The 23042-nt window shown below is 42.6% G+C and overlaps 1 long non-coding RNA gene across 1 annotated transcript in view; it reads left to right on the top strand.

Annotated features, from left to right (window-relative positions):
• Positions 1 to 23042, top strand: part of LOC114883959 — a 219713-nt gene that overhangs the window by 119209 nt on the left and 77462 nt on the right. Inside the window, exon 2 of the long non-coding RNA XR_003790738.1 lies at positions 20658 to 20723. This is a non-coding gene — a long non-coding RNA (uncharacterized LOC114883959). The remainder of the gene's footprint in view (positions 1 to 20657; positions 20724 to 23042) is intronic.

Genomic DNA, 23042 nt, shown 5'->3' with positions numbered 1-23042 from the left:
TGCTCCCAAAGTCCACTGCCTCAATTTTGGGATGATTCGTTTTTTATTCAGGTATTCCAGAGATGCAGGGTACATCAAGTTGATTGTGGAGATTTAATCTGCTGCCCTTGAGGCTGCTGGGAGAGATTTCCCTTTCTCTTCTTTGTTCGCACAGCTCCTGGGGTTCAGCTTTGGATTTGGCCCAGCCTCTGCATGGAGGTCGCCCTCTGGCATCTGTTCTTTGCTCAGACAGGACAGGGTTAAAGGAGTGGTGGACTCGGGGGCTCTGGCTCACTCAGGCCAGTGGGGGGGAGGGAGGGGTACGGAATGAGGGGCAAGCCTGCAGCAGCAGAGGCTGACATGATGTTGCAACAGCCTGAGGTGCGCCGGGTGTTCTCCCAGGGTAGTTGTCCCTAGATCATGGGACCCTGGCAGTGGCTGGCTGCACAGGCTCCTGGGAGGGGAGGTGTGGATAGTGACCTGTGCTGGCACACAGGCTTCTTGGTGGCTGCAGCAGCAGCCTTAGCATCTCATGCCCATCTCTGTGGTCCAAGCTGATAGCTGTGGCTCACGCCTGTCTCTGGAGCTCATTTAGGCGGTGCTCTGCCTTCTGTGGGCAGACAGGGAAGGAATCCCCTCTCCTCGTGCACCCCGAAACAGTGGTCTCTTGCCTCTTAGGCAGTTCCAGACTTTTTCCCAGACTCCCTCCTGGCTAGGTGTGGCACACTAGCCCCCTACAGGCTGTGTTCATGCAGCCAACCCCAGTCCTCTCCCTGGGATCTGACCTCTGAAGCTGGAGCCTCAGCTCCCAGCCCCCATCCACGCCAGTGGGTGAGCAGACAAGCCTCTCGGGCTGGTGAGTGCTGGTCAGCACTGATCCTCTGTGCAGGAATCTCTCTGCTTTGCCCTCTGTACCCCTGTTCCTGTGCTCTCCTCCATGGCTCCGAAGCTTCCTCCCCGCCCACCCCCCATCTCTGCCAGTGAAGGGGTTTCCTAGTGTGTGGAAACTTTTCTTCCTTCACAGCTCCCTCCCACTGGTCCAGGTCCCGTCCCTATTCTTTTGTCTCTGTTTTTTATTTTTTCTTTTGCCCTACCCAGATACATGGGGAGTTTCTTGCCTTTTGGGAGGTCTGAGGTCTTCTGCCAGCATTCGGTAGGTGTTCTGTAGGAGTTGTTCCCATGTAAATGTATTTCTGATGTATTTGTGGGGAGGAAGGTGATCTCCACGTCTTACTCCTCTGCCATGTTGAAGGTCTCCCAGCTACATATCTTTTCTAAGGCCTTTCACTTAGAGTTCTTATATTTTTGTTGATTTAGGTAGTTGTGTATACAATAAAAGTGGTAAAACTACTTTTTTAAATTAAGAAAATCTAAAATTCAGATGTGTCATGAAGAATGATTTTATTACACAGTTCATATCTGTACATTTATGGAAACTGAAACATGTTGCCTTCAGTCTACTGTCAGTAGAAACTTCTAGAACTCCAGTCTCCTGCCTCTGAAAATCAAATTGTTTCAAATTTAGTAGGGGGTTGTCAGATTTAGCAAATAGAAACACAGAACACTGAAATTAATTTGAATTTCAGGTAAATAACAATTACTTTTTTTAGTATAAGTATGCCCCATATTTGGATATACTTATACTAAATATTTTATACCAAATATACTAAATATTTTATTACATTAGCTATATATAATGCATCCTGTATTTTATCTGGTAACTTTAGGGAAATTACCAGGGAAAATTAGGGAAAGATTTAGATTGTGTTTATTCATCTTCTCTGATGATTTCATACTATTTTGCCTGTTTAATCAAACCTTCCAAGATATCTGTAGTTTAAACAAGGAACAGAGTAACACCTCCCAGTCTCATGGAGTATCTGAACTTGGCCTGTCTCTGAGCCAGTGAACCATGAAGTAGAAACAGTGACACAAGTGAAATTTCAGAGGCCATATCACAGACACATCACTTCTCCATCTCCTGGTTATGGGACCTTATTTTTAAATTACAGGTAGTGTCTGTATGTACCATGTGCTTTTGATCCAAGTAGAGTTTGGAGACTCCTTCTGAATCCCCATCCAGGGCTACTCCTTAGCACCTCAGAATTCCACGGGGATTTTGTCATTCTGACCCGGACCCACTCACTCCCAACACTCTCCTGGCAATTGGGATGGTAGCGATGATGATTCAGGCTTTATGAAGTACTGACTCGATGGGGGTAACATAAGAATAGAACTACAGAGCCATAAATATAGAGAACAAGCACGAAATCAGTGGGAATCTTGGCATCCAAAAAGCATTTAAAAAATCATCCCTGTCAGTGTCTTTATGATAAAATAGCATTGATTTTTTTAAAGGACTTTGCAACCATTTCCAAGCACCAAGCACTAAGCACTGACGTGTGTAACAATGGGCTCCGTGTTTGTTTCCTCTGCTACCTGTGTGTGTGGGCGGCGGGGAGGAAGAGGAGCTTGTTTTTTAGTGTGATATTTACCTAGCGATAATAAACTGAAAATCTTTTGCATATCTGTGGTCCCTGAAATAGGCTATGAAAAGATTTCTGTAATTGGGAAATCATCAACATCTTCTGACTTACTTAACATTTGGTGCAAAAACCAGTCAATAGAAAAGAAGGGAAAGCCAAACAGGGGAAAATTTGACAGATAAGCTTTGGATCAGCATAGCACTGGGTTTTCCACCCCCACCCCCAGGTCTTCAGTGGATGAAATGTCAAATGCAGCAAGCCCTTTAATTCTTCTATTAAATCCAGCTTTTAATAACAGGCATCCTGGAAGAGGAACAGATAATATTTGTCTTATGAAATGTAACAGCCGGCTCCCTTCTTGAACACAAACCTGCTCACAGGACTTTATCGTGGGCTCAGCCCTGACAAGTTTGCAAACACTCCAGCTTGTCAATTAATCACATACAGATGCTTCTTCTGAACAGTTTTCTCACTGTCCCTGCATCCCTTCACATGGAGGGGTTGGTGGAGGACAGGAGGGCTGGAGAGAGCCAGAATCTGCCAAAGGCCTTTTTATTCCAAGAAGTTCTGCCATGTTTTCTTTAAAATTCTGTATTTGTTTCAATCATGGAGCATTTGCACTGGCCAGCAAGGAAGTATGAAGGGGAGGGAAGATGCCCGTCAGACACAGCTACTTAGATGCAGCGTCTAGACCTTAGAAAAGCATGTGTATCTTCATTTCCATCCTTCACTCTTCTGACAACTCAGGTGGCCCGCTGTCTCGTAAGTTGAACTTGGAAGGATGCACAGACCTGAGAGAGATCTGAATGAGGGTAATTCCATCATGGCCCAGTGTCACAGGGCTATTGCCTGCAGTTAGATTCAGCATCTAACAGTGACCTGCCAATGAAGGCCTTGACTTATATTCGGAAATGGGTTGGGGGGATGGCAGGGGGCAGAGAAGGTAGAAGAGGAAAATAGAAATAAAGGAGTTCTCTTTGTGTATTGGGAGGGGGCTGTGAATGGAGAGCCCATCCTCAGTGGTTTTAGTTTCACCCCCTCACAGTGGTCTCGCACACCACTGTGTCCTCTGGACGGCCACCAGCACGTCCTCACACCCACCACTGCCTTCCTGACACTGTTACTGAGAACACGGCAGCTTTCTCTATTTGATCGGCTTGTCCCCATCTGCTTTGGCAACGAGAGATAAGTGGCCCCAGCAGTTACTCCAGGCATCGTGGTAAAAATCTCGAGCTTCAATACTGTTTGACAAGAGAAGGAATTGCCCTACCCGCACATGGCGCTAGTATTTGGAAGTGCTTTCCTTTAGAAAATTCCAGGTGCCTTTGCTCTCTGAACACACAAACCATTTATGAGGCAAAGTTGTCCTCGTTTATAGGGGGTCTGTTTTCTTTCTTTCCCTGTTGAAGAAACCTGTTATTCAGTGGGCTTTGAAATGGAAAGTAAAGATCAGAGGTAGTGGAAATAATATAATGTACCTGGGTAGAAACATTAGAACTCTCCCGTAAAACATGAGGCATTTAGAAATTTTCACTCTATTGTTTCACTGTGGCCTGTTGGGAAGCTTTTCTTCCTCCTGGTCCTTTTGACCTTGTTCTGGGACATCTGAAATGGGTGTTCTCCATGCCCTTACCTCATGCCCGATGAGAGCCACTTTGAGTAGTTAAATTTGGTTTTCTTAGTTACAATTGCTTTGATACAGACTGACATGTCTCCACTGAGAGACTCCAGAATGGCTTTGGTCTCCACCTGGCCATCCTGGATGCTGTGATTTTGGAGGTTTTGTATAGTGGGTAAGTTTTTTATTTTTTCATTTAAAAACTTTTTTCCAGCCTACCAATTGTCTATCAGACAGTACAGTACTAACAGATTTTTATTTTCCCAAAGCTCCATTTCTCTCTGCCTTCAAGTCTTGCTTCTTTGACTGTGTCAAGAAACCTTTATTCCCTGGGTACTCTCTACCTTCCGGGCAACCCCATCACATTTGTGTTCCTAATAGTTTGCCTTCCGCTACAGCTGACCAGGCATCAGGGTCGACCATGCCATGGGCCCTAACTCGTCCTGCCCATCCTTGAATCATCACCTGTCTCAGTTCACTGAGACCTTCTTATTTTTATTTATTTATTTATTATTATTATTTTTTTTGTGGTACACGGGCCTCTCACTGTTGTGGCCTCTCCCGTTGCAGAGCACAGGCTCCAGACGCGCAGGCTCAGTGGCCATGGCTCACGGGCCCAGCCGCTCCGCGGCATGTGGGATCTTCCTGGCCCCGGGGCACGAACCCGTGTCCCCTGCATCGGCAGGCGGACTCTCAACCACTGCGCCACCAGGGAAGCCCCTGAGACCTTCTTAGAGCCAGTCTTGTTTTAAAACAAATCCTCCAGCAGAGGATATTCGGTAAGCAGCGTCCAGAGGGTGGGTAAGGCCACCCACTCAACATGAGACATCAACCCAGCTTGAATTGAGTCACCTCTCAGAGCTCCTTCCTCTGGTCCATCAATATTATCTTTCCTTTCTCTCTTTCCTCCTTCCTAACCACCTCCCGCTTCCTCCCAGTAAAACCCCAATAGGTTTCTCTCTGGAGAACAATAAGGCCCCGTCTTTGGTGCCCGTCCAGGGCTCAGAGGAAAAGTTGAGGTCAGCGTGGCAGGCTGTACAGCTTTCTTTTGAGGCAAACAGATGGTGAAGGTTAAATGACAGCTCTCTGACTGCCTCTTTTGAAGTAATTGGAGATAATTTGTATTTTGAATCAGAACTTGACCATTGTCAGAAGGGAAGAAGGTTAATATGGAAACGATTTTACATTAGCCCCTGTTTCTTGCTCTGCCCCCCTCCCCACTTCTTTCTTTCTCTGCTTCGGATCCTTGTTTCTTTAATCCTTGCTCCAGGCAATTGGTGAGATTGTCTCTGGGCTCCATGTGCCTCGTTTTAGGCTGTGGCTGTCATGAAAGCCAACAACAGCTTATTAAGGCCAGTGATAATCTCTTCTACTGATGCATTGTTGCTTTCCAGAGGTCCAATTAAGGCCGCGCATCGGAAACAAGATCTTGTAAACCTATGGCTCCTTACCTAGGACAGTTTGCAAACAAATGCATAGACTGCTTCCTCATTTCTGCTTCCAGAACGCAAACTGATTTCATATCACAGAGAACAGTGTATCTGCATGAAAAAAGGGACATTCTTGTCTTTCACTGCCTGCTACCCTTCCCCTCCAGACACTTAAAAAAGTATATTTTAATTTCAAAGCCTGGCTTTGGACCCCACCTCTGATGTGAATCATGGTATTGTTTACCTCTGAACCGCATCCTTTAAAGTATTTACAGTACTTCCTGAAATCCCACTCTGGGAGGGAAGGGGAAGTAAGCCCCTGAAAAATAAGAGATCCTTTGCATGTTCTGGAAGAGAGACTTAAGGGAGTGGCCTGTGGATTTCCCCTCTTCCTATCCCCATCATAAATTTGCCCAGAGCCAGCAGGTTCTTAAAGTAAAAGCGAACAGGGAAAGAAGTTGATATTATTGTCACTTAGGAGGAATATGGGTAGAAAAGATGCTGCCTTTTGGAGGTGGCTATGATATTAATCTAGCCAATTCATAAGTGCACCATCCGGGTATTGCCAGGAACCAGGGACACTCTGGTGAAGGGCAGGCACGTTATACTTTCCTGGCTTATTGTACATTAAGCGTCATGTGCACAGCTTATGAGAATAGGGGTGCCCACACTGTCATAGGCAAGCACTGTCCCTCACAGTCTGGTCCAGCGTGTGCCAGTTAGGTTGAGTAGTTAGTTACCTGCACATCCCATGTCTCCCAAGTGTCAGCAATAGGAGGGAAATCTGACCACCAGTTGGGTGAAGATGAAACTCAGTCCTTTCTATACTGAGGCCTGAAAAGCAAGAAGTTAGCAATCCTGTACCATAAAAAGAATCTGGATATAATAACTAACATTAAAAAATATAAGTTTTATTTGATGCCACCACTGTCCCTGCAGTGGTGGAGTATAAACATAAAATTTTAATCCATAGAATTCAGAGAGAAGGAGCAAAAGCGGAGACTGAAGTCTGTCTACAGCATGTTTCAGTGCTATTTACAACAGAAGTGCCGAAGGCAATATTGTATTTTATTCATATACATCGGGTTTATTATGAAGCACATTTTTCCCCCACTAACTTAAAGAAGATATTGTCGTGTTATCCCTGGCTTTTTCTTAACCATTCAAAGTAAAGAAATGGCTGCAAAACCTTTAGAAGCAATTCAAGTACCTCAGTCGCTTTCATCAGATGTTCTCTGTACAAGGAAAAGAAAAAAAATTGTTCTATCTTTTTAGTTTTACTTTGCTTTAATCTTATTTGATGATGTCTCAACAGGCTGGGACATGCTTTCTTGGATGGCAATTTCACTGCACCATATGTGTCTCTCACAAGATAGCAGAGTGAGATGAATCTTGGCAGGAAGAGAACTAAACACATCGACAAAGAAAAGGAAAAAATTATTTACTTAACTCCCTGTTGCCTGCATACATTTCCCCCCCTTGTACTCCAACTCCCAGTGCAGTAGTTCAGACTTAGTTTGTTATAAATAACTGTGTGAAATGCAGGCCCCCATTTATCACTTTTTCTGATCACCTGCCCTAGTTCTTCTGAAAGCCCACATTAAGCATTTCAGTGACCGGATGATGAAGGTGTATGGAAAGAGAAAATCTCGTTCCCCCACTAGACCTTCTATGTGGGAGGAGCCCCAGGCCTGCCCCTAGAAGCAGCAAGAGTCCCTCCCCCCCCACCCTGTAGTCGGTGATGAACCTGGGGTCCTCTGACATCTAGTCAGGAGGGATCCTCTGTTCTGCTGCACAGCCTGTCACCATCTTGCCCTCAAGTTGCTTTGGACATTGGGTGGCCTTCAGGTCATCATAAACTGGTTAATATGACTAGTCTATGTAGGATAGATTAGTCTAATAACTGCCAGATAAATAGAAAGAAGTGATTGCAAGTGACATGGGGGTGACTAGTTGGTTTGGAAATAGCTCTGATATATCAGAGTTCCATCACTTTCATCATAGGGACCAAGAGCTATTTCAAAGGACAGGCCAGAGTCCTGGTGTGAACTCGTTGGTCACCTTTAGGTGGGGAAGGGGGCTTGTTTGCTGTAATGTATTAGGTCATGGGGGCCAGAGTGTCTGATGACAATGTTAAAATGCTGAAATATGTATGTTTGTATACTGTGTGATGTTTTCAGAGAATAGCCTAGTGACCTTGTTGTGACCTCTAGTGGCCTCTAGTGACATACAGCACAGAGAGTGGAGCTCAGTGAGCTATTTCAAAATGTGTTGAGATTTAAGTGAAATCCAAAACTTAAATAAAAGATACAAATAAGGAATACTTTAGCCATCTTTGAGAAAAAAGAAGGTACAAAACTTCTTTTTCAGGTATCAGTTTAAAATGTTTGGCAGTATTATGTTATGGGGTAAAATTTCCATATTTGATTTTTCATAGGGATGATGAGAGAGTGGAACATGCTGCAGCTGTCACCCTTGGGGGTCAGATTCACAGGTGATGTGATTAGGGCAGTTAGCAGAGCATGGCGACATGTGACAAAGAGTGCTTGAAGAATAAAGTTTCCTGGGAATACTCAGGCTTGTGAACACAAGTGGTATCATGAGAAGATGACTTAGGTCACAAGAAAAGAGAGTTAAATTCGGAATTAGCCACCTTCAGATGTGCATGTTGACTGGTGTGTTATTTTTCCAGAAACTTGTAGGTTGAAAGATCAGTCTAGAGCAGGACAATTTTTTTTTAAAATACATAAAAAGGAATATAAACACAGCATGACAAACAGGTATGTAATGTTCTTTTGCTACTGGACAAAATGCCTTTCTGCTCTCGTTTATGGTCAGGTCTGCAGAGAACAGAGTTCAGAGAAAATTCTGTCTTCTAGTTCTCAGAAAAATATCTAAGATTTTGGAGTTGTGCAGAGCCCACCCCAACTCTACTGATTTTTCAGTTGGAGTTTTAATTGCTGTGAGAAAATAAAAGTGTAAATGTGGTGTTGCAGATGCTAGTTGTTTTAAAAATCAAGCTGATTTAATTAATTTAGTGGTGTCCATGTCTTAGGTTTTTTAAGCTTCTGCCTCGGAAATTTACATTTGGATCAGGACAGAGTGATTTCTGAATGAAATGGCAGAACGCTAGTCAATACGGATTTCATGGCTAATTTTTCAATTACTAGTGGTATACTTATTAGGTGCTAAAAACATGTATAGGGCATAATAGATAGATATATTTCTCTTAATTGCGCACTTTCCTGGCTTTGCAAATTGAAAGGAAGAGGTGGGAAAAATTACCGAAAACAGGGTGGAGAGAGAAGCTTACTGGCAATGATGGAATAATTTCCCTTTGGTATCTCGTCCCACTAAAAACTCAACATTGCCCCATTATAAATACCAGATCAATACAACTTATTTCTTGAGTTAGGGCTCTAGTTAGAAGTCTCTTTGGATGAGATGAGTAAAAGATGTATGACCACATGCTATCTCTCTCTCTCTCCCCAGCCCCCCCTACACACACATACACACACACACACTCAGTCACAGACATACTCACAGACTTATCTGTAATGGGATTATTTATATCCTTTCAACATAAAACATCAAGATGGAGTTAGCAAATGTTGGTGATAGCTGTGCAGCTATTATATACATCGTACACACAATATCAATTGTACATTGAGAGAAAACGAGTTACTGTAACTCCTTGTGTAAACAGCATACCAAGATATAAAACTGCTTAAATCATTTGAAGTTTCCAAATCCACAAAAATCTTACTTTTAAGCTTCAGGAACAGGATATGATAAAGCAGGGTGTGGGTGTGTTTTAATTTATCCAATTTCTCTGGAATGAAACCATACTGAAATGGATATGAAAATGAGGTATAATCTACATGGTTTGAAAAACTGACTTCTTTTAGAAGAAATAATTCTGAATTTTAGCAAGCTCTAAGGATTCCAAACTGTATGAAGAGACAAAGCCTATGAACTCTGGAAAAGTCTCTCAGGTTTAGATAATTCGAAGTGGATGGGAACTCCACCTCCCACACTCTGTTAAACGTGTCCCACAGCTGCTTCCTTATTTATCAGAGGGTAGTTAATAGTTCAGTAAATAGATTATCTTGTTAATTAGATTTCTACTTTTAAGACAAAACAGATGCATAATTTGGTCAAATTATTAGCCCATTTGTACTAACTTTTTTTTTTTTTTGCTAATTGTGTAGCACTGACTAGTGCTGTTGGAAGAATAGAGGGTTGTTTCTGTTGGATTCAGTTTTTGATGGGGGGGCTGGCTGAAAAATTCCCTCTCATTTTCCCTTCTAATGTAATATCAGTTAATTCTCAAGAGGATTTCAGACAAGGTGTTAAAACTAGGCAAAAAGCATTGTAATACCAGAAAATCTGCTCTGTCAAACCAGAGGCCGCTTTCGTGGTGGGAAAGCAGAAAAAGTAAACAGTAGCAATCTCTCGTGTAACAGAAGATTTAGGTGTAATTTGTTTAAATAGTAGCAATAATGATTATTAATTCACCCTTTGAATGTTAACAAAGACCTGGGTTTTGTTAGTTTGTGCTTTCGGTTCATTTTCAAGCTGAAGTTTGTTTTAGGCGAATGCTGCCATCGATGGGAAATGCAATTATCTTTAACTTCCCACTGTCCTGCCCCACAAAATGCATTTGATGTTCGGCAATACAAAATAAAATAATTCCCTTCCAGAGCACTGCCTTGCAAACGTTGTGATCACACTGGAGTGAATTTTTGTTGAATTCTTCTCTACTTCCCTGGGAAACAATAAGGAATTCTTTTTGTTCTTTGCCGCAGAAGGTATAACAAATGGATTTTGAAATACCTGCACTCTATCAGCGGTGCTTAGAAGAAAAAGAAAAATCAAAACAAGAAATAAAAATTACAAAATGGTAAAACCTGACCACTTTATCCACAATTTGTGTCTCACCTCATTGTTGAAAAATTTGGTGACAGATCAAGGTGCTAGTTTTTCTCCCTTTGACGCCGTAACATTAAAACTAGTTTTAGGTATATTTTATCCTGTTTGGTATAAAAGGGACAGAATCCCTAGGGGACCTGACCACAGGGACCCGTTGCTACTCCAAAAGGCAGCTCTGTCCTGGGCCTGCTGTCAGCAGAGGCAGGCTCAAGAGTGGGGTCCAGCTTGTCCCGTCAAGTTTATCGTCCACTCCATCAAAGGGCCTAATGGTCAGCAGAGGGGGCTAAATGTGTCCCCCGTGACCTGACATTAACGGAGTGGACTGGTTTAAGTGTTACTGAGGGTGTCTCAGAATGATTTGGACGCCAATACCCGTTTCCCTCAATAAGCCGTCATTTGGGTCATGACTCAATACAGCTTTTCACTGACATGGCCCAGCCCCGAAGTGCTCCTGGGGGACATGGCCTCACCTCCGAGACCAGCAGACAGCAGGGCTGATCAATGCCCTCTGACAACAAGTGAAACAATCACCTTTCCCTCACCCCTCCACCTCTTGGCACCTCCCACCCCCAGCCCATCTGACCAGCTTGAAAATGATAAAGATAAATTGTTTTATCTAAACATAGAGTCTGACACTGAGAAAAGACAGGAGGAGTGAGGAGAACCGCCCAGTTTGTCGAGAGTCTTAGATTCCAGCTTTTTGCTTCTCATGTAATTTTGATGGGGGGAAAAAAATCAGTCTGTATATCAAATGTAGAGCTCGACTGATCCAGAAGAAGAAGAAGGAAAAAAAAAAAAAAAAAAAAAGCCTGGAGTTGTGGAGGATATTTTCTTCTCAGATTTAAGCTGGCCTATAAACATTAGCTTTGTAGGTGTTAAGGAGACACAGGGCATTTTCTGTGTTTGGACTGGGATTTTGACAAAACCATATGCATAGGAAATAAATTATAAGGTTCTTTTAAAAGCAGAGTATTTTTCAAAAGGAAACCAAAAACATAATGCTGATGTGAGAAATCTTTAGAAAAGCCTTGAAATACTTTTAAAAAGAAGATTCCCCGCAGTGTTCTAAAATAACCATTTAAACCAATTTTTTTTCATTCCTATTTATTTGGATTTGAAACAAAACCAAAGAAGACAGAAAAATGTACATATTTTCTTGCTATCATGACTGTTGTTTTCTTCATGACATAAAAAAAAAATTACAAATCTGTAATAGTGCCCAAGTAAGAATTGTGCTGTACATAAAAAAATATATATATATATAAATACTTTAAATGTTTAAAAAAAATATTTTGGAAAACTTGAAACAAGTGAACTAAAATGTTAAGGAATTATTTCCATTTTTTCATATGGGCTTTAATGTAATGTTTCTTTGTGAAATATTTTTTAAATCATTTTACTTTTGGCAGAAAAGGAAAAAAAATTCTATTAGAGCTAGACTTATGCACTCATGTAAGAATATGATTACTTCTGAATATTTAAAAGGAAAAAAGTATATCAGAAGAAAATTGCATTTCAGAGTATCACCATTTGAACAGGTTCTAAATGTCCCTTTTGTAATTTCTGAGAAGTAACTAAAATTCCATATACAATCTTTTAAAACAAATACCTATTTTAATTTTTTGGCTTATGAGATCTGTCTCCACTCATATTTTTTCATTTGCTTAAGCAAACTGGGAATGTAAATTAGTGGGAAAAGAGTCAGATAGTTTTATCTTTGATACAGACTTATAATTTACTAGTGCTTTTTATCATTTGAAGTCTAATTTGTTTAAATAGCAATTCAGGAGAATATTTTATTTACATAACTATTTATGTAAGTTATCTTCCCTTCTTGGCTTTATTAATCTTTCTTTTCTCTATTCTGTTTACACCTTCTAGTGGAGTAAATATATTGTGTATATAATGTTTCAGTGTGTTATTTCAAAATAGTTTACACTATTAGGTGCTTAAAGGTGATGTTTAGAAAATGTACATATTTATGTGGGTTATTCATAACAAAAAATTGTATACTAGTTTTAACAACAGATTGTCTTCCTTTGGGGAAGCACAAATATTTATTATATAATTGCATTTAAAGAAAGAAAAAGGCTAAACACCCAAAGTGTCAAAAGTCAAGCTTAACAAATTTAAACGCAATGAAATGAAAACCCAGTTAAGCACAAAAGATCTTTTCTGAATTTAGTGAAAAGCTGTTGCAAGAACTAAAGACGAGATCTGTGCCTCTAGTATTCGTTTATTAGGTCCAATGCTCGTCTTCAAAGGAATATCACAGCCGTGTGGCATTTAAGGATTTAGAGGAATTCTGAGAATTTGAGTGTTTTTTGCCAAAATGGATTCCGTGTGCACTTTAGCCATGAAAACTGATTTAGGACCTTTTACTCACTCTTTGTCCCCCAGCTATGTTTGTACAGTTAGATAACTACAAAAGTATCAGTCGGCAAAGGCAGAAAAATCAAGGAGGGATGGATCTAAACAAAAATTTACATCTTAGCCAAAGAAAAATCAGACTCCTGTTTACTGCAAGGAGCGGGCAGGTGTGGTTACAGGGTTGGCCACCAAAATAAGAGGCTGCGAGTTTTCAGAGGCTAAAGTAGCATTTGGGTATATATTTGCTCAAAGCATATAAAGCTGTTTGTAAATGATTTTAAAGTAACACTATCTGTGTTTAGAAATTCCAAAGTAATCAGGAAAATCATATTTTTATTGCACTTTAGAAATAGTAGTAGCTGCAAGAATATGGTGTGGCATGATCACAAATGCCCGAGGGAGGCGCAGAGCCAGGAGCCAGTACATGCCACCAGGGCAGACTTGGTTAGTATCCATCTGTGACAAGTCCCTTTCTTGATTCAGGTTTAAATAGGGCAGTTTAGAGCTAGCTTTCAGATTAAAAGAGCACAAAGTCAACCTTGTATTATGAAAATCAAACCCCATTCTCTATCAAGGTCGTCAGCAGGAGCTATTTCTTCCCTTTCTCACCCACTCTCTGCTCCCACCTTCTGTCCCTGGCTAAAACCGGGTTCTAGGGTTAGGAAGGAAAGTGACAGGAATCTTAAGAGACCTCATTTTGGAATGAGGGCTTCTTGTCCCTGGAACTAAAGGAATAAAGCCAAAGAAAGGAATATTTCGGGAGAGGGGCTGAGGGGAAGAAAGTCTGAACTTTGAATAAAAGGAATGAAGTAGGATTTAATTTAAACCAGGGCATTACTTCCTTTTTATTAGCTTTGATTGTACATAAGACATTGCATAGTTTTTTTTTCTTTTTTCCTTTCATTCTTTCTATTTTTAATTTAAAGCCAATTTGGTAACATAGGACTTGTTCTGTAAATATAAAAATAGAATAGTACAATAGCCCACGTACAGGAGGGGAGGAAATGGGGGCATGTACCCTCGCTATGAAGATCACTGAATTTTTTACACAAAGAACAAATCTCTCTATCCAACATTGTCATTAGGACAGAAAGATTTTTTTTTCCTTTTTCTTTTTTTTTTTTTTTATCATTTCAATATAAGAAAAGGACCCCTCTCAAGATGAGGTTTCTGCTTTTGCAGTGTTGGATATGTTATTATATAAAATGTGGTTATATTCTCTGCCTCTTACATTAACAATGGGGGCAGGGGTAGGGGGTGGGTCCGAGGGGCCTGAAATGACAGAATGAGGGACACACAATAGGATGGCCGTGACTCTGAACAAATAAATAAAACATGTGAATCACAGTCTCTGCTCTACCTCCCTCCCCCCTCCCCCCCCCCAACTGTGATTAAATTTGCTGTGGTCATTTCCCAAATGTCTGCCTGATAAAAAAAAAAAAAAAAAAAAAGGGAAGGAGAAGCAGCAGCAGCAGCAGCAGCAGCACCCGGACCCTCTTCTCACACTGTGATGCGACTTCAAGTGAGGGCCCTTCCTGGAGCTGGCGTTCTCTACTCCTGCCATTCAATCCTACTAGCACAGACCTGCATGCCGCTTTCATCAGCGAAAATGCTCCACATCTGATTGCTGTCCTCCCCCAGACCCCTACATAGAGAAAAGAAAACAAAAACAAAAACGAAAACCAAAAACCTACCAACCCTGTAACACCAGCTCTGCCCTCTTAATAAACGACTTCCCAAACTACCCCCAGCATCACACTGAAACCCTAGGCGCCTGGGGCTCGGTAATGGGATTTCTCGTACCCCTTCCTACAACCACCAACGCAGCTTCCCAGCAACCTATTGAGTGCACAGGGGGAGAAAAAGAATACATTTTAATAAATCGAGGGGAAAAATGATTTGGGTCCTTGTAGCCCTGTTCTTTAGTAATAGAAAAAGGTGAGGTTGTTGGGGGGAGAGGGAGGGGGAATTTAATATTGCGAGAGATAATAGCAACTATGTTAATATCCGGAATTTTCAATGTACCATAAGTACATTTTGTTTTTCCTTTTAGCACGATTTATAATTAAAGATTTTAATCTGGCTTCACATTGAGTTAATAAGCCCTTTGATTGATTAGGATTCGTAAAATTGCCATTTCCCGCTGATGCTTTGTGTTTCTGGGGATGTTCTTTTGAAAAGCTGGGTTAAGGTGAATAGGAAGCAGCCATTGTTTAGGCTGAGCTGTGCCAATTCTGGGAACTCGGGACTGCTTTATTCAGAGTTTGTCCCCTGCAATATCTTGTTGCTCAGCCAAATTAATGCAGATAGGATCTGCTGGCTACAGCGTAGCCATCTGGGCGGGACTTCATTATTATTTCAGCAGACGTTCCAGGCAATTTCTGCCTCTGTTTCCTGACCTGTTCTTTCGCTTACAAAAATAAACAAAATGAACGCCATGATGAAAGGGCATCAAATTGATAAATAGAATGTTACAAACTGTTTCAAAGATAAAGGAGAGAAAGGTACCAACCAAATACATATGAATGCGGCAAACCCAAGGAAACTGGGCTCTGCTTTTTCTCTTAAAAATTCAACTTCAGAGGCTGTGCAACCAACAAATTATCCTTTTGCATTAATGGCCAATACTGCAATATGTGGGAAGTGTCCTCCCTCAGCTAAAGGGATGTCTTAGAAATGTAAACACAAATGAATAAATAGAAGAGAGACGCCGAGGGAGGGAGGCAGTGAGGCGGTGTGCTAATGCTGTTTTATCAAGTTAAATAATAGATCCTGCCACCCCTCCCTCCAAAGCCAAACCAAAATGAAGAGCAAAATCACTAAACAATAAGTTCTTTGAAGAAAAAAAGGAGAGGAAGGAAGGAAGGAAGGAAGGAAGGAAGGAAGAGAAAGAAAGAAGAAAGAAAGAAAGAGAAAGAAAGAAAGAAAGAAAAGAAAGAAAAAATGTGAAAAAGCCAGTGATTTGAAATGTCCTGTCAGAGGACCCCTTTTCTTCTCTTCATTGTACTCTGCATGTCTATACGGGAGTGTGTACAAGAGAATTCTTTTCTCCCCCTTATTTTGAGCAGGGGAAAAAAAAAGTGATTCTCTTCAGCTTCCGAAGGGCCTCACCGTGGGGACTGAACCAGAGCAAATTCTCTTTGTGTTTCTTGCTCTGAAGGGACCTGCTATTGTTGATCGCGGGGCCTCTTGTAAGACCCAGCAGAGCTGTGGGCTGTGGGCAAAGCTTCTTCAGGTAACACTCAACTTGTTTGGGAATCGATACTACCTCTCCTCCCCTGTCATCCACCCCAATTTACTTGGTACAACTAGCATTTTCCCCTCCGTTTATCATCATCGAGATGTTCTCCAAATGCAAACATTTTTTAGAGCTTAGTGAGGAAAACTGGCAGCCACGTCCAGGACATGTCCAGCCGGGAGAAAGCGCCCAGACAGCTGAACCCCAGGTGGGCTGGGAGGTGAGGCTGGGCTGGCTGCTCTCCCACACCTTTACCTGGGGCTCTGCCTGGCTTTTGTTCCCAACGTGCAAAGCCCATCTCGGTGCCTGTATTGCCGAAGACTCATCCCAGGCAGCACCCTCAGCCCTTTTCTCACTCAGTCCTCACCACACAGCCTCATCGACCCCCTCCTCGGCCCTCCCCTCCCAACCGAGGTTTCTGTTTTTGCCATAAAATAGCAAACACCAGCACAAAGTAGACAGCGGCCAAATCCTCAGAGGGAAGTGGGTTTGGGTTTGCAAACAGACAGCGATGTCGCTACCTACCCCAGGAGTCCTTGCTTTGCCATCACTGACCTCATGAATCCCGGACCCGCGGGCCTGATTGGTGGGCTTTTAAACGTGACTGATGAAGAAAATTTACTCTGGGAGGCGGGGAGGTCCCCCTCCCTACAACCAAATAGAATGTGCCCTGATGCATTATATCTTTTACAAGAAAGAAAAGAAAAAGAAAACAAAGCTCAACACACATTTGTGGCGATGCAGAAATAAATTTAAAACAAACTCCCCCCCCCCCCTTTTTTTCTTTCCTGGGTCCTAGGCAATGACAGCAGAGAACGAATCATTCCCGGTACAGTGTCTTACATCAGTTAAAGGGACCTTTGAATGAATGTCAGCTCCTTTCTACCTTAGTGCCAGTCGATCGATGCTTCATTAGGGCCGAATTGTCTTTTGCCCATGCAACCTTGAAAACAGTCCCTTTAATTACCTGTGAGGAAGTCGGGGACCCTCCTTTCCCCTGTATGTTCCTCTCTCCCCCTTCCCTCTTCTCTCTGGTTCTTCTCTCTCTCTCTGTCTCTCTCTCTCTCTCAATCTCTCTATCTCTCTCTCTCTCCCCCTCCCCCTCTCCTTCTCCCCCCCTTTTCAGGGAAGTGGGGCGGCTAGATGGGGGTCACTCACATTTTTATTCACAGTCAATCACTCCTTGATAGAGAAGCTGGGAGGAGAAGAGAAAGGTGGGGGCAGGGGGAAAAGAAAGAAATATCAGACCCCAAGGTGAGAGGGCAGGGTTCAAGTCCAGACTACAGATCTATTGAAGAGGTTTCAGCCAGGCAGGCCTCCACTTGACTTTCTCATCAGCCAGCTTTATGGATTCTCAGCTGCTCCCTTTACACCACAGCTCCGTGCATCTCCCCGCTGCTAATTACCAGGGGTTTCTCAAGAATGCAGAGCTGGGCCCTGCCAAGGACCCCAAAGGATTTTGGATTTGGGGCTTCATCCACGTCACAAAGAAAAGAGGGAACCTGTTGGCTAAATATTTTACAGAAATTGGGAAATACAGGAAATACAAGGAACAGCGCAGCTCGATTTAATCCCTCCCATCGAAACTGAAGGCGTTCCAAATAATTGTAGTCCTGCAAGTCGAGCAGTGGAAGAAAGTGCATAAATAATCGTATTTGTTATGCACTATTAAAAATTCAGAAAGATTTTAAATTCAAGTGATAATCTGGTCATCCTGAGGGATAGGCTTGTATTTAATAGCCAGGTATTTTTACCTATTCAATTATGATGGGAAATATTCTAATGAAGTCATAAACCTCAGCAGAGGAATGTTAATCACCTGTGCGTGCTCTGTTAGCGCCACGTTGGAGAACATACCCGCCCAAGCTGAGCTTCCTTCTAATGTGATGTCAGTATCGCATTTGGAACCTTCTCCCCTCAGAGATCCCTAGGCACCTGGAAATACATGGCTGAAAACTACGAAGCTCATCCGATCTTTCCAGTGGCTGTATTTCTATCCAAGCAACGAGTCAGGGATCAAGGATGCATTTTGCCCCAAATTTACACAAAAAGGGTGAAAATTACATTGCACTACCCCCTTCTCACTGTCCCGCCATCTCCACAGGCACACACACAAACTCTGCAGGGTTGGGGTCCCAGAGAAAATATGGGACGACAGTTAATTTGAACTTCAGATAATGAATAATTTTTTATATAAGTATGTCTGAAATATTATACCAAAAATTTACTCATTGTTTACCTGAAATTCAAATTTAACAGGGCATCTTTGTTTTTTGGTTTTTTTTTTAACTTGCTAAGTCTGGCAGTCAAGATTCCTCTTAAACCCAGGTATTTTCTGCAAACAAATGAGGATAGCAATGACTTCAAGTCGCTTAGAAAATACGTAATTATAAAAGGATGTATTTGAATATTTTGGAGTCTAGCTTACGACACAGAAATGTGAAGTGTTATACTGTGTGCAGGTGCCCCACTCTGTCAAAAGCCATCTCATGCAGTCTCGACATACAAACCCCACCCATTGAAGAGGTGACCATAGGCCTGTGTATGCCCATTCAGCTCAGTTGTATAAAAATGAGGACTCTGGATAAAAATTGCCAACCCCCTTGTACACAGGCTGGGGCCGCGCAGTCATCATCACCTGGCAGGCCTTGTGTCGTAGCCCAGCCCCGCCCAGGCTGCATCAGAGGTGTGTGGACACACCCCACACAGGCCTGGATCTTCTGGTCCAGCAGTGAACACTGAGCCTTCACATGCATTCAATCTGGTCACTGGAAAGTGTGCAGGGAGGAGGTGGGGAATGTATCCTGCGTCCATGCTCAGTGCTTGATCTCACTCGGGAGCCTGTGATGTCACCACATTAAGTTAAAATAACCAGCCGACAGGACAACAGGGGCCCAGGGCTGGGAGGGAGGCAGAGTGAGTCAGGGGAAATACACTTCTGTATCTTCATTGCCATTCGTGCTCAGGGAGAGTGTCCCATGTGAAGAGAAGGGGGTTGGCCCAGGCCTCAGTTTCAGCATACAGGGTCCTCACACTTGCTCTCAGCTGGGAGGTCAGCGAGTATTTTCCTAGCCTTTATTTAGTCTGCCAAGTAAACAGAAGAATTTAATTTCTATTTATGTATTTCTGTCTGCATGTTTTCAATACTTTGTGCCAAGTGGGGGACATGTCAAATCTCACATAAGTTTGCTGGGCCCAATATAAATATTCAAAAGATGAGAACATGTTTCAGGACGCAGACGGGTGGATAGAGTGAAGGTCAGGCTGACCTGATGCTTTTGGATAACTCCTGCCTTGTGGGCAGGGGCCAGTGCTGTCATTTTTGGGAGGAGCAGAGGAAATGTGGTCTTTGAGATGACTGCCAATGCCTATTCCGAAAGAGCATCTCTCTCATTTGCCTGGATTCAAAATTCCCTACATTTATGAGGCATAAGCAAAGCAGCGCATGCCCACGGCTTCGTGTGTGCACAGGCTCAGCCCGGCTCACACCAGCGTCTGCAGCGACCTCAGACAGTGAGCATGGTGCTGGCGTCTTCACGCAGCTGATTCTGGAAACCCTCAAATATGGTGCTCCTGGTCTGGGCTGCAATCAAGGCGTATGTTTATCAACAATCACAGTATTTGATCTAGAAAACAGTGAAAGTGATGGCTGATAGGATGATCCTCAGATTGCTCTTGTTTCTGAAGTGGGAAGAGAGAACAAGTGGTTCACAGATATTTAGAAAAGAAAAGGGAAGGGGTATGTATGTGACTTCTTTTGGGAGTCAGGGAATGGAATTTTCTCCAGAGGAGAAAATAGCTATTCTTCTTTTACCCCTTTAACCGATGGTGAAATGATAAGGTAGGAAGTTAAGAGGCGAAGACTATCCTCTTAGAAAATGTGGGGGAAACAAAAAGGTAGGGTTGCGATCTTTGGGCTCTTGAAGCAAAAAGGGCTTATCTCCTTTATGGGATTTCTTCATATGAGAGAAAACCTGGTTTCCCTGAAAGTAGATTAAAAAAGAGACCTCAACTATTAAAAAAACAACAACAAAAAAAGAGTTCCACCTGCAAAGTATTTTTTTTTTTCTATTTCATTTGTACTCCTCTAGGAGTCCAATTAGCCCAAATGGCTGTGGAAGCAGTTATTCCCGAGGGCCATTGAAGCCGTTGTCCTCTTGGGCCCATAATGCACGAAAGCCAGTAGTCGTGTCACACCAAAGAAAAACGCATTTTCTTTAAATACAATGTGTCTGCCTTACAGACTATGGCAATGAGCTCCAAAAAACTCACCCTAATGTAAGTCTGTAGCTTGTAGCTGCCTAGGCAGAGCTGATTAACATCTGTAATATTCAGAATACAGACTTCTGCTCTCATAGCATGGACATCCCTTGCGTAGTCTGTGAGTTCCTACTTCTATTCATACATGTGAGCGTGCAGAGAAAAACAGTGTCTGTATATGCCGGGCATCAAAAAGCAGTTTCTTTCCACAGTGAGTTTAATATATTCAGTAACCTTCTGTTTATTTGGGTATCATTTGCTGAAAACACATGGAAAGCTTTGGCCTAAGAGTATAGGAAAACCCAGACCAAGTGTTGATCCCAAGCTCTCTTCTTCTCACACAGATGCCTGGACCCACGTGGGCAGACAGCAGAAGAACTGTCTCTCTTTACTGCACAGCATCAAATAAGGTCAGTAATGCTGCTTGTGCTCCTTCTTCTTTTACTGTCCATGTTATCGAGGAAACCTGTAAAAGTTCCCTCTTTTGATATCTTGACCCATGGTGCTGCTCGCATGCTGCTTTGTGGTTTAGAGATTTAAAGAAACAGAGAGGGAAAAAGAGTGAGAGAGAGAGTTTGCCTTAGGTGATAAACAGCAGTGCAAGGCCAGAGCCCTTATTAAAAAAAAAAAAAAGAAGAAGAAGGAAAAGAAAAAAGAAGAAGAGAAACAGCTGTAGCAACAAGAGAGTTTGGACATGATCGGGGATGTGGGGGGCTTGCAGGAAGAGGTGAGGGCACGTAAGGGAGGACGCAAAATCAGCTTCACCCAATAACAGCGTAGAATAGAATTCCAGGCATTCACAGACCCATTTGCACCCTAGCTTGAATGCAGAGAGAGGCGTATGACATACCTGTCTACAGGGCCACCCAGTCATGGAAGAAACACTTGGAAACCCACTGGTACACTTATTCAACTCTCTCAGTTTTCAAAGACAAAAAAAAAACAACCCTTGTCTGATAACATAGGTTATTGGCATCTTTTTTCAGTGGGAAGTTGAAATTAGATGCAGTCACCCCCCCTCCCCCTCCACACACACACACACACACACACACACACACACACATACACATACACACACAGTCTTCCTTGTTAGATCGTACCTTCTTGGGCAGACCTCATTGCCTATGCCCCTGCCTCACCTGTTACCAGTGGTGTTTCTTCGAGTAAGATGTCTCTGTGACTTTGGACTCAAAGGATGTCATTACATTGGTTTATTGAAGTAACCACTGTGCACTGTGTGAGGCTCACAATGCATGTCTATCCAAGTTAGCCCAGTTATTGAAAACATGGTGGAGGGAGGTGCTGCTGTTGCTGGGAGTTTGTTCACTGACTAGGAAGGGCAGACCTACCTGTTCATTTTTCTCCAACTGCTCCCATGTGGGATGTCAGGATAGCCAACACAGAGATTCTAAATTTCTAAATTGCCAGGTCTCTGCTGTGTTAGCAGATGGACATGTGCCAGGAGTGAGGAATTAGGGGCTGTGTGTGGAACAGGACCACTTATGTAGGATATGGTGACACTGTGTGTTTCGTCTTCTGTCTGGACTTCTCCTCTGATCCCTGATTTGATGGGAAGTGGGATTGTTTCCTTGGGAAGGAGAGAATATTTATATGACTTTTTCAGAGAGATGTGATTTTAGAAATAAATACTGCGGTTTGGTTTCTGGAATGCAGCCCATATGCATTTCTTGTTGGTATACCTTCAGAGCTGGGGTTTGGATATCATGCTCAAGTGCAGGGTGACTTTCTACATTTTTGTGGACCTTTTGTTAAATTTTATTACAATACTCCTTAGTGAATTTTTTTCCCAAACCTTTTACAACAAAGGAAACAGAAGAGGGCATAAGATGAAACGCTGAAAGCAGTGGCATGAAAGCTTTCCCATTTTTTATTTTGGTCTGGGTAGTGAAAAAATAAAAACTAGAACAGTGATACAACAGTGTTTGACATGACACATACATATGCCGGGTGGTAATGCACTGCTCGTGTTCAACCCCCGGAATGCTCGCATGTGATCACTTGGCTCCTCCACCTCTTTTATTCTCACAGTTTACTTGGTCAAAAACAAAGAATGTAGAAATGACTAGTCATCATTCCAGACAACTTGTAAAGCAGTGAGCCTCGTATGTGAAGGATGAAGGCAGGGAGAAAAGTTAAAGTGTGGCCTTTCAGGACCGCATCAGCAAGTCCCACATTCTTCCTTTGTACAGATTCAATATACGGTTGACTCTTGAACAACATGGGGGTTATGGCTCCAATGCCCAAACAGTAAAACATCGCATAACTCTACAGTAGGACCCCCATATCTGCAGGGCCTCCATATCCACGGTTCTGCGTTCGCAGATCCAACTAACCACAAAAAATCCACATAGAAGTGGATGCTCACAGTTCAAACGCCTGTTGTCCAAGGATCAAACTGTACTACCTGTGGCTTGAAAGTACATAAGATTTCACTAAAGCCAGCTTTGGTCCCTTCACCACATGTCAGTTTTTTTCTGGTAATGTGTAAGAGAAGGCTGATTTATACGCCACCATTATTGCATGGGTTTCATGAAGGGTCTTGAGCTGCTCCAGTGTGGAGAGGGGCTTGGACTGGTTGGTCTCAGACGTTGCTTTCCCATTCAGCATGATTGTAGCCTCTGTGTTTGCAGGTCTCAGAGGAACCCCTGTTAATCATTAAGGAGTGATTTTAGAGCTGGAATCAAAACACAAGAAAACACCCACTAGCT

Source organism: Monodon monoceros, unplaced genomic scaffold, assembly GCF_005190385.1.
Source record: "Monodon monoceros isolate NGI ecotype Baffin Bay Population unplaced genomic scaffold, NGI_Narwhal_1 Super_Scaffold_10, whole genome shotgun sequence".
NCBI classification, from domain to species: Eukaryota; Metazoa; Chordata; class Mammalia; order Artiodactyla; family Monodontidae; genus Monodon; species Monodon monoceros.
Note: the sequence above shows the minus strand (reverse complement) of the source record. Positions and strands in the feature narration are given on the sequence as shown.